Source organism: Mycetomoellerius zeteki, unplaced genomic scaffold (assembly GCF_001594055.1).
Source record: "Mycetomoellerius zeteki isolate Tzet28-1 unplaced genomic scaffold, Tzet1.0 scaffold105, whole genome shotgun sequence".
NCBI classification, from domain to species: domain Eukaryota; kingdom Metazoa; phylum Arthropoda; class Insecta; order Hymenoptera; family Formicidae; genus Mycetomoellerius; species Mycetomoellerius zeteki.
The window spans coordinates 16,821-28,435 of record NW_017255965.1 but is presented as its reverse complement, the minus strand read 5'-3'; positions in this window follow the sequence as shown (position 1 = coordinate 28,435).

Sequence of the window (11,615 nt, the reverse complement as noted above, 5' to 3'; positions counted from 1 at the left end):
TTACAATTATCTTTAGTTTTGTTTGTAATCAACTCTTCAATCTTTGAAAATTTTTAGCAATTGAATGCAATTTTGGCTTCTTAAAAGCCTTCATATGTTCGTTAACGAATAAAATCACGTTTAATCAAATGTAAAAATCTTATTCCGTATCTCTTAAAAATTATTATAAATTTAATTCTAAAAATTTATTTAAGGAAGAAGACTTATATAATTTAATTTTAAACATATATTTTGTTGTAGTTATACTGTAAAAAGCGTACTGTGTTTTCGTTTATTCATTCGGTAGATCGATAGAGGGCTTATGTACTGTGCATGTACCATGCACGTGCACGAAAGGAGAGGTACCGACGAAAGTTACGATAATTTTCAGCGTAATCGAACAGAGGTATTTTCTTCTTGATTTCCATTGTCCTCTGAGGGGGAAAAAAACGTGAAGCACGAACGGCAACGACTCCTTTGGCAAGCGATTGCGGTCCCGATCATTGATTCTCTCGGTTCCCATTCTGCTGTCAACCAGTGGCATTTTTGTTCGTGCGCTAACCTTCGAAAACGAAGTCCTTCCGTGAATGCGCCTCGGGCGCCGGAGCCAGAAGCTCCTTTCCGTTTCCTCACTCTTCGCCTTTACTTTTTTACTTTTCGCTTTTTCCGTACTGTATATTCACTTTCGTTGACTTTCTCGACTTTACGCTTGGTAACGTCACGCGTAATATGTCAAGGATATAAAATTAATTGGCAGGTAAATACGCGCGCACTCGCGTGCACATTAAAACAATTACATTTACAACAAAGTTAACAGAAAATTTCCACGGTATTTCTAGAACAAGAAATCCTGTCGGTGTTAGTTAAAGCGAGGAGCACGGAAAGGATTTCTTATCTTTTAGGAAAAACGCAGCGACAATAATGAGGTAACGGAGCGTATCGAGAATGCGGATGTGCATCGAGATGCGTCCGACTCGGTTAAGGTTGATTTATCGTTCCGAGGACACTGCCAAATTGGCAATACCTGTCTCTACGGTTCGTTAGGCAGTCGATCGAGCATCGAAAAAGCTCTGATCAGAATTTTGGATAATTCACTTACAATCGAGATACGAATACAATTTAAAATTCAGGGCATCAATAACAATGCTTCTTTTTGCAATACAATTAAACACATTTTTTTAACGGAAAGAAATTTATACAGAATATACATTTATATTTATTGTCAAAGGACAGAAACATTTTGAAAAATTTATAAAATTTGTTTTGTATATTTACATTATTTTTGGCGACGACTAGAAAAAAGCTTCTTTCTCATTGCTAAAATACTATAATTACGTTTTACAGAAATAGGTGCTAGTTATAGATATCTAAGTATTTTTAGATTCTGTTTGATGTGTCGGACGAATGCTGAGTATTTGTCTTTTGATATGTGCACGCACTATAGCGTGGTGACGTAATGAGGACGAGTTACAGCTTCCGCGGTAGTGTTCCCTATAGATCCGTTTAACATCACCGGAAGTTGTAATAATTCTGACGATGGCGCGTTCCCTCTCTCGGGTGGCTGAGCAATTGCAAGACATAAATCAGATCGTTGAGAAAGATATACAACATACGCGTGAGATACACCCAGGAATAAATTTTATAAAGTTATAATTAATTTTTTTTATTTTCGCAAGTATTTTCGTTCGCATAGCATTATCGAAGATTCACTTTACTTGCTTCATGGCTTTAGTTTTTGCTTATCGACAATAATGATCATAAAAAAATTTTTCAATGTGATATTTTTAAAAGCTCTTTTATCCCAAGGGACCGTATACATATGAGCGAGGTGTTGGACGTGAATCACATACTCCGGTAAGTGGCGGATGTTAGATATAGCCAGAGTCTATCATGATCAATGATTTTATATATGTCGATCTATATATCTCATCGCACTTGAGTGCTAAAAATGCCATTTGTCATCGATCTCTAATAAATCGCGCACATTCGACGAGCATAAAAAAATTAGAGAGAAAGTCAGCTGATATCATTTGCTAATTTTTTTTTCTTAGATTATTGTTTTTTAGATAATAAAAACTGATAGAAAACAACTTAAATTAAAAAACAATATTTTTATTATTTGGTTTTTTTTAAATAAAAGTAGCTTTTTATGAATTATGTACAACATCTTTTTTATACTGTTTGAGTTTGCGAATCCTTGCAAGTGTCTTCGCACAGTATGTTTCTTTGACTGACTTCGAATTGTGAGTCTTCATAAGTGCCTTTATATTCTTATGCCGGTAAATGAAATTTTCTGGGCTGAAATGAAGAAGCTGTTGAAGCTATCTCGTACATTGCTAGATATTGATTGACCGGGAGCAGCTTCGAATCAGAAGGCGAGGTGAAACGTTCTGTGACGAGAGCACTTAAGGAGATCGCGGAGAATGGAACGAAGAACTGTTTAGATAAGTAACATGGACGTTGATAAAAACGCAACACCACTGAAAGTGCTTACTTTTGACGTCGAGTAGAAACGTTGTGTAATAAATGTAATATAGGTCGCGTTATCGATTATCCATTCAACATCTATTAATAGACACCTTGCAGAATAGGACGCGAAAGCTATCGATCGCAGTATATGATAAAAGTTTGCTCCATTTCTTAATCTACTACATATCGCTCTAACGCGTGACACTTTTAGCATCAAAATTTAACTCGATTATATCAAAATGTTTTTTTAAAAAACGTTCTGAATCCTTTTCATCTCTCTATTATATCTCTTTTATATCTCTATAATCTTACTTAAATTTTTGTAATCTGGAATTAAAATTTTAAAACATACAATATATTTATTTTCTGAATTTAAAAATACTTATGCATATATCTACTTTCTGAATTGATTTAATACAAGTTTAATACAAGAGATTAAATTTGATTCTCAAAGTTGAATTTCTTCTGACATTCTATAAAATTGATCGGACAGTGTGTTGATTCTCATTTGCGTGCAATGTTTCGTCACGTTTATGCAAAGGCTAGCGACACTCGCCGCAAGTTTTCTACGATGCGCTGTAAAATTCTCTCGTGTAGTGTAACATGCATGCGCAAACGGGTTGCATCGCTCATCGTCCACTTTGCCGGAGCGAAATGCACCGGGCAGATGCGTCAAATGCGTGTACGCATCCGCCCGTCCATTCCGTCATTATACTATCAGACGATGCAATTGCCAATTGGTAGTGCCGGGAGCGAATTTTCTCGACGTGCGTCCCTTCGCGCGTACTCCGGCGTCGTCGTCAGCGTTTTTTCAAAACGTCGATCTAGTCTGACGCCTTTCGAGAGAATGACGGAGAGGAACTCGTTCCGTGAATATGATAAAAGGTGGATGGCCGTTTTTTTTTATTCACGACCGCAGGGTGAGTGACTTACAGATTACTGCTTATATTTTATGCACGAGGGTGCATAGGATTAATATAATATAATGTTGTGTTAACTTCTATTTGAAAGCAATACGATTTGCTCGTATAACTCTATCGTATTAAAAATACTATTCGGAAATATATATCCTATTAACATCCTACATCTGTAAATATTTAAATAATAAACTTCGTTTTTATTAACAACGATTATTCCACAACTGTAAATAATAAACTTCGTTTTTCTTATTTACAGATGTAGGATATTAATAGGATATATATTTCCAAATGGTATTTTCTAAATCAAAGATAAAGTAAATCGTTTACTTTATAAGTATATTTGTTATTATTATAATATATACTTAAATTCTTAAAAGAAATAGCATGTATGTCAATATCAATTTTTTGCTATATACTATTTACAGTAAATATATGGAAGGAATGGTTTTGCTGAAAATTATTATCTAAAAATTTAATTAGATATAGATTTGAAAATTATTTCGTTGGACTATCAAAATAATTATATAAAATGCTCAAATTGGCTGCTAGACTGTCAAAACTTTTTATAGCGTTGCTTGAGTTTTCTATATAATTATTTTGGTTCAATAAAATTATTTTTAGATTTGTATATATATACCTACCTAAATTTTAAGATATTTCAGAAAAATCTTTCGTCTAGCAAAGTATCATAATTGCATATGCCTAGTTTAACGTCATTCTTCATCCCTGCAAACATTTACAGGTAGATTAGATAACACCGTTGTATCATCTGTTTGTCATTTAATTTTCGGTGCTAACTCGTCAGATTATCCGTTGCTATCGACCGTCGCTTTCATTTGAATTCCGTCAATATGGACACATTAAACACGTCAACGTACGCGCATGCTGATATTTATCCTCGCAGGCGACTTCACGTGTGTATGAATATGTAAATTGGGAAACGAGACTTATTTCTTTCCGAAGATGGAAAATACGAGCGAGGGTATAACAACTATAGGGTGCGAGGGTGTGCTTTGAGTGGCGTTAAACTTGAGGGGAATAGAATCGATCGGAGCGTGATAGAGAATTAAGGGTGCGTGTGCATGCAACGTTGAAAAAACACGGTATACCTTCTTGATAAGGTCTTACTACACTAAAATTATACGTTATTACGAGGACTCATGCATTTTCGTCGGTCGGATTACAATACGTGGTCGCATTAATAATAAGCGATTAAATCTATAAGCGTGATTTAAAAAAATTTTATCAACGGTTTTACTATATTTAAATTTTGAATATTTGTGTGTGCGTGACCGAGTAGTATCAAAAATATTTAACTTCGAATTTATCACAAAGCATTTCTTATAGGATTATTGGCAGTGCTTGACTTGTGGCATATTTTCTGTAGATATCCAACTCCTGAAAATGTTCACTTCAATAAATAAGCTACTCTCTGCATTACGAGTACCGAGCGCGGTCAGAAAAATTTTGCGAGTTTTCTCTCTTTCCATCTCTGCGCGACTAGTAAAATTATGATCCTCGCCGCGCAACACGCCTCTGCGGAAGCGACTCGATCGAACTGTTTGCTTCTTGCGGTATAGGAAATTGGATCTGACAATACGCGGGTTCCTGAAAGCTCGTTCGAGATTATCTTTTACCGAGTTTGTTTCTATGGCGAAGCAAATTACATTAAAACCGTGCCGGTCTTCCTCATCGTGCTGTTATTCGCGTCCGTTTAATCCACCCGATCGAAACGTTTACGCGCTTCTCTGCGGTTACCATCGAAAAATAATCGACTTATTACTTGGGCCCGTTGCTGGTAAATGCAACGGCGGGAATCCTATGGGCTATTCAGAGCGTGGTCTTCGCGGGAGAAAGATCAGAGTCTCCGTAAAAAGAGAAAAGAAAAAAAAGAAGAATACACCGTGTAATAATGATTGCCTCTCATAATTATGTGAAATCGACAAATGTACGGACTATCCTTAAATGTCTATTTTCGTTTTTTTTTTTCATTAACGCAAAGTGTGAAGGAAAATTTGAAAATTGCACTAAGAGAATTTTTGCACGAATGTAGAGATAGATTGTGTCGAACATTGCATATTGTCCGACGACGTTTATGCGAGTGTTTTATCGCGGTGTCGCTTTTGTACACAAGATATACCGGCGCGTCGTAACTGCGAATTAATACCGTTCGTGGTCGATCACGATTCCGCGTCGAGTATCGCGCTAATTACACGAAGCTGAGCAAGTTCACGGTAACGTAACGCGAGAAGGTTACTGTTACTTTTCCTGATCTTCCATCCTTGCCCCCCTTCCTTCTCCTTTTTCTCTTGATCTGCTTCTTTGTCGTCTTTCCCCTTTCGATAGAACGCGGCGTGAAGATAGGGAAGAAGAGGAAGAAGTCGAGGAAGGAGGGAGACGCGGCCCGAGAGGAAAGAGTTGGTCCTCCAACTGACATTCGGATCGCGATGCTCGTACATAACAGCAGTCCTCTTGCCGTTCTCCCCTTCTCCATCTTCGCTCTCTCTTCTCCTCTCCGCCTCTCTTGGACTCGTCGCTGAAACAGAGAGAAGTGCAGCAGCTACGGCGGCGGCAGAAACATCGACTCTTGTGGGTTACAGGAGTTGCGGTACTGGTCTAAGGGAATTACCGTTAGAAGAGCTGCACTCGCCTTACGTACTTCCTAGACTCCATGTTACACATATATACCTGCGCCTTCTGCACGGTCTCTTCGTATGCACCGACACACATACACGGAAATACACGATAGACACACATACATAGGGTTTTGCGCGCGCGGTAATGTCATGTACAGTGTGTGCGTCAATGTACGCAGTGGCTTCCAGTTCCCGGCCGGGACGATATTCGTTCTTCTCCATTTGCTCGCTTTTGTAGGTGGAACTGGTAGCCGCTACGGACGGCTCTACAGCGTTCAATCTATTCGGACACTCGATCATCTTAGCGATCGTGCAATCGAGCACGTTGAGCTAAACTTTAGTGTTTCTGTGTCAAATTCGCGCCGCGCCGCACCGACGCGTTTCGCGGATGCGAGTCGAGTTTACTGCAGACGGAGTTCAGCGAACTGCATCGCGCGCGATATTGTTGCGAAGGTATCCTACTGTTCGAGGCAGCGGTGGAGAGAATGCATCTATATTACAACGTGCAGAGTTTTGAAAAATAATTATATATCGATGATGAACCCTATAAATATATGAATATGAATAGAAAGGAATTTACGAGGTTGCAACATTGTACCTTGCGTTATACTCGTAATTTAATGACGCAACTCGTTAATTATAATGAATCGTATGGATCTGTAAAGTTACCACGCCATTCTATCAGTATAAAAAAATAATGACAGTTCTAGTAGCATTTTTTATAGAGTTCTATAGTTCTTTATTAAAATCAAAAAAAAGTTCCGCATTTTTGTACTAAAAAATCAAAACTAAAAATATGGCGTGCGAATTTCGCAAATCTAGCACGATTTTTCTCCTCTAAAGTGCAAGTAAAAGAAAAAATATTTCCATTTTTGAGATTATAATTCCCGTTAGTATTGCCCGAATTGTATCAATACGTGTAATTTAAAAACAAAATTCCAACAATTATCAATTAATAAATTTTAATATAGAAAACTTTTCAACACTTGAAAAAAAAGTGTGCTGATAATATATTGCAGTTTTAGCGATATTTCTCATTAATTCCAACAGAATTCCATGCTCTCACAATAATTTTTAAAATTGTATAGGAATGTATGTATGATGAATTTACTTTTATAATTCATACCGTTATCTCTTAAATAGATATACGCGAGTTTGCAGGTTATTCGTTCATTTGGCCATTGTGAAATGAAATCCGATGTAAAGAGATAAAGCACGTCGGAAAGGTGTCCGAAATATAGAGCAAACGGTCGCTCGCGGGAAATGGTATGTGAGATTAATCGTGCAGGCACGCGGGAACAAAGGTAAATAAAAAGTTCTTGCGGTGTGCGGTGCGACGCGGCATTTTCTCGTTGCCGTTGCTGCAACGATATTCCCACTTTGGTCTCACGTTCCGCCACACATTGTGCACGTCTGCCTGAAGTGCCTCTTCTTCTTTCCTCTCTCCTCTCGTCTTTGCGTCCCTGAACCTCACACTTGGCCACTCGGTCATTGTTCGGCTTACAATGAACCGTTTCGATATATATCCTACGTGCACTTAAGTGCCCACACGTACGTGGCGAGCCGGTGCACTTTCCCTGTGAATGTATGTGTGTGACGCGGCATATGCTTATGAGAAAGAGCGAGAAGACTTATATGCATCCTTATATATTACCTTCTGTTATACCCGGCCGCTTTAATTAGTATCGTAGCTTCTATGATCAGCATAGTCAAAATCGACGGTATAGCTTACTGCAAGACGCGCTACTGCAGAAGAGAAATATGATTGAGAAACGGTTCCGTCGTTTCTGCTGCATGCCGTTCGGTCATTTCACGCGCTCTTCGCTCGTGCTGACCGCATACACGGAAAAGCACCGCGGTCTCGTTAATTCGTCCCGCGACTGCGGAACTAATAGTTCGCTTTCTGCCAAGGATATTAGGTACCATCGAAAGCCGACTGTATTTCAAGACCTTCGATGGCAAAGTTATTTTCAACACGTATTTTCAGATATAATATTTTTAGTTCTCTGCAAAACAATTCCGTATTATTTTTCTAACATGTGGAAGCATTTATTTTTGGGTAGTTATTTTCATTATTTTCGAATTATCGTTTTTGTACGTAAAATTGGTTTGTCCCAATTTATATGCTCTTTGAAGGTCGAGCCATGCATATTCGCGCGTATTGGATACAGTTGTCAATTGTCTTTGTTCGAGTATAGACCAAAAATCTTGACCCCTTTTATGAGTAGTTGATTGAATCGATAGACCTAAGCAAGTAATGGCTCCTAATTTTTTTCATAGCCAGTCATACTTGATCTTTATCGTTACTTCAATGTGGGTTCAACGATGGTTTGATATTTATATTAAAATTAATAATTTAAGAAAAAATATCTCGATATTGTCCAAGTCTTGCTTTATAAGCCTTGCTTCAAGATTGTAAAAAACGAATAATAGAAATTGCTTGGATAATTAATCTCTTTGGAGTTTTATTCGAAGAAATTGAATTAGACGGTTTAATTGCTATACTACTTAACATCCAGAGATTGAAAGCAAGTTATCCTATTCTTAAGAGTTTAAGAATAGGATTAGCTTTTGAAATTATAACTGGACTTAATACTCATTAGAAACTTAAGATTCGATTACAGTTAAGGCATATACAAAGTTTCCGATTATCAAGGTTATCAAACATTCTGTAAATTCATACCTGTCTCGTTATTTTTGCTCGTCTCAACCCAACCGTGAACCGCACATCAAATTAGTATACAACTACATCCGACCGTTATATTAACGTAACGAATCGAGCGTATTCAGGGAAATACCTTTGTCGACCCTGACATAACGGAAGACACTAGTGGGTATCCCCTTGACCATCGAAAGCACGTAATTCTGCTCGGTCATGTAAAGCATGAAAAGGCACTACCAGATATACAGAATGCGCAAAGTTGTGCGCGCGCAACGCAAGATCAACAAGAATTAGACGGTTCCATTTGCCTTAGGTACATACGAGAATGAATTATTTCTGATCGCGTGTCGATTTTGCAACGTCCGATGCGAATTAATGAGCGTAAAGCGGGTCGATTTCAAACCGTTCTCTCGACGTCGACGCGGAGACTTTGCTTTTCGCGAACGTTATTACGAATCGCCTTGCCCGGAGCGAAGTCATCATTATAGGTATCATATATTGGATCGCGCTTGTGGCTACGCGAGCCAGATTAATTAGTTTACAATGCTAATTATCGTTATAGAACGTACAACGGCCGTGAAAGTGTCAGACGATCGTACCGGATTTCTTTACGCGCTGAAAAAGTGTATCATTTAGTGACACGCTAGTCGAGCTCGCAAACGATTTTATTTTATGCCCGTCGCGTGTGCATCCGCCATCTTATTATGCGGAGGCATAGAATTTGAAATTATACTTAATTGTCTTAATTATCATAATCTTGATCAGCCTAGATCAAGTAGGATCAACGAAAATTGCTGTTTCAAAAAACATCTACTGATCTCATTTAAAATTGTAATTAAACTATGTTTATAAAGATTGCTATTTTCAATCATTTAGAGTATACGTCAATTATATGAAGAATTGCTATCTCGAAATGATTTTCATCGCCTCTTTATCGAGCGTGAAATTGCAATTAAAAGCAGCTGTATAATATCGATAAGAATTTAGATAACAATTATGAAATCGAGGAATCGCTACTTGGAAAGTATTTTTACAAGTAAATTTCTCTACATCTCTTTTTTTTACGTTTCTTTTTACGCTTGTCCTTTTAGGGATCAAGTGTTAAAATGTTAAATGCTCGCTAAATTCCGCAGTACAAAACGGGATTCGTAATGACCGCATAGTTAGCGCCGCGAAACTTTGCACGGCCACGTGCTCGTTAAGAGATACACACGCGTACGTGCGCGTGTTACACGCGCGAACATCGCACCCTTATTACACGAACATCATAACTGGAAATGGATATACGCTTATCCCTCTAACATGTACGCGCCAACACCAATAAACGCTTGTAAGTCGGTGGCTGACCACGAGTGCATACTACTCGTTTGTAATTACGTGTACATTCTATAATTCACGCGCAGTACCAGCGATCGCTGCCACATGACTCCTTATCTTTCGGTTAAATTGTCTTGGAAGGTACATGAAACGTGTCATTTTTGACATAGTATAATTATTGATAACATCCTTTCTTTATTACATAGCTGCATTCAATATAATAGCGATCTGTTCCATATAAGCTTTAATCAAAATCTATAAAAGGGAAATTAATTTCCATAAGATTATTAAATTAATTATAATTTTAGATATCAAATTGTAGTAATTAATTTTCTCTTTGCACTGATTTTCAATATTATAAAATTATTATTAATTTGATTGATGTCTTAACATTTTTAAGGATTGACTCTAAATTAATATATACATATATATATATATATATAAAATCGTTAAGTGTCTGAAATTTCAGAGAACAAAATGTATAGGCAACAACTGTGATAGAAATTTATTGGTAAATTGTAATTTTATTCTGCATGGAAAGAATGATTTTCCTAAAAATTTAGGTAGAACTGGAAATAATTTTTTTGGACCATCAAAATAATTATAAGAAACTCAAGCATATGATGAGCTACAAAGTTTTAATATTATAGCAACTAGTTTGAGCGTCTTACGTAATTATTTTGATAATTCAACTTAGTACTAAAATTAGCACTTAGTTAAATCTTTAGATATTTCAGCAAAACCGTTCTTCCCGTGTGATTTTTATCTTTCTATGATTTTGATACGTTCTAGCATATCCCGATGTAATTTAATCTGATCCATATCGTCGTAATTTAATCAGACCTATACTGAATGCCATTTTGGCTTACTGTGACCTACTCTGGCATACTTCGACATAATTTGATTTATCTAAACTGTAATTCTGGTAAACACACCCGGCATACTTGCGCCTCGGTACTCTGAGAACGCGCGCAAGTACGTAACGAAATCTCGTGCGAACCGCGCACGAATTTATGCGGCCGGGTTGTAGAAGGCCGACGAATAGTCGGAGTGAAAACACGTCGGTTGTATAAATTTCACATGGTGCGGGTGTGTATGCCGCATGCATTACGCGTACATCCACCGCGTGGATGCCACGCCCCTGTTACAGGAGGATCGTAACCTATTCGGGGTTGTGGCGGTTAGTATGGTTATCATCGCATAACGTACACACTTGTAAAGCTTCAACGTAATACGGACTGCGACCGACCGCGCAACGGAGATCGACCGGCATATATGAGTCTGCGAGCGTATTTCGTTTGTAATTAGCACTCGGCACACAGCGAGAGAACGAACCCGCGTGGGTGTGGGTGCGTTACGGGTGTGTGCACTCATTGGCGTATTAAACGTGCACGTAATACGGTAATATTTGCGCGTTTCGACGCAATTAAGCGACCGTGCTGTTCAGTTCTCACGAGTCCTTTCCTTCTCTGCTCTCCACGCACGATATTCCCGATTGGTAGGACCGAGCCGCATGTACGTGTATTGAAATATCGAACGAAGCGGCCGTTCTTGACTGGGGCGAATGTCGATTATTACTGTCGAGGAAAGGCAACCTTCGGCGGGTTCGCGGGTGGTCGCGGGAGCATGACA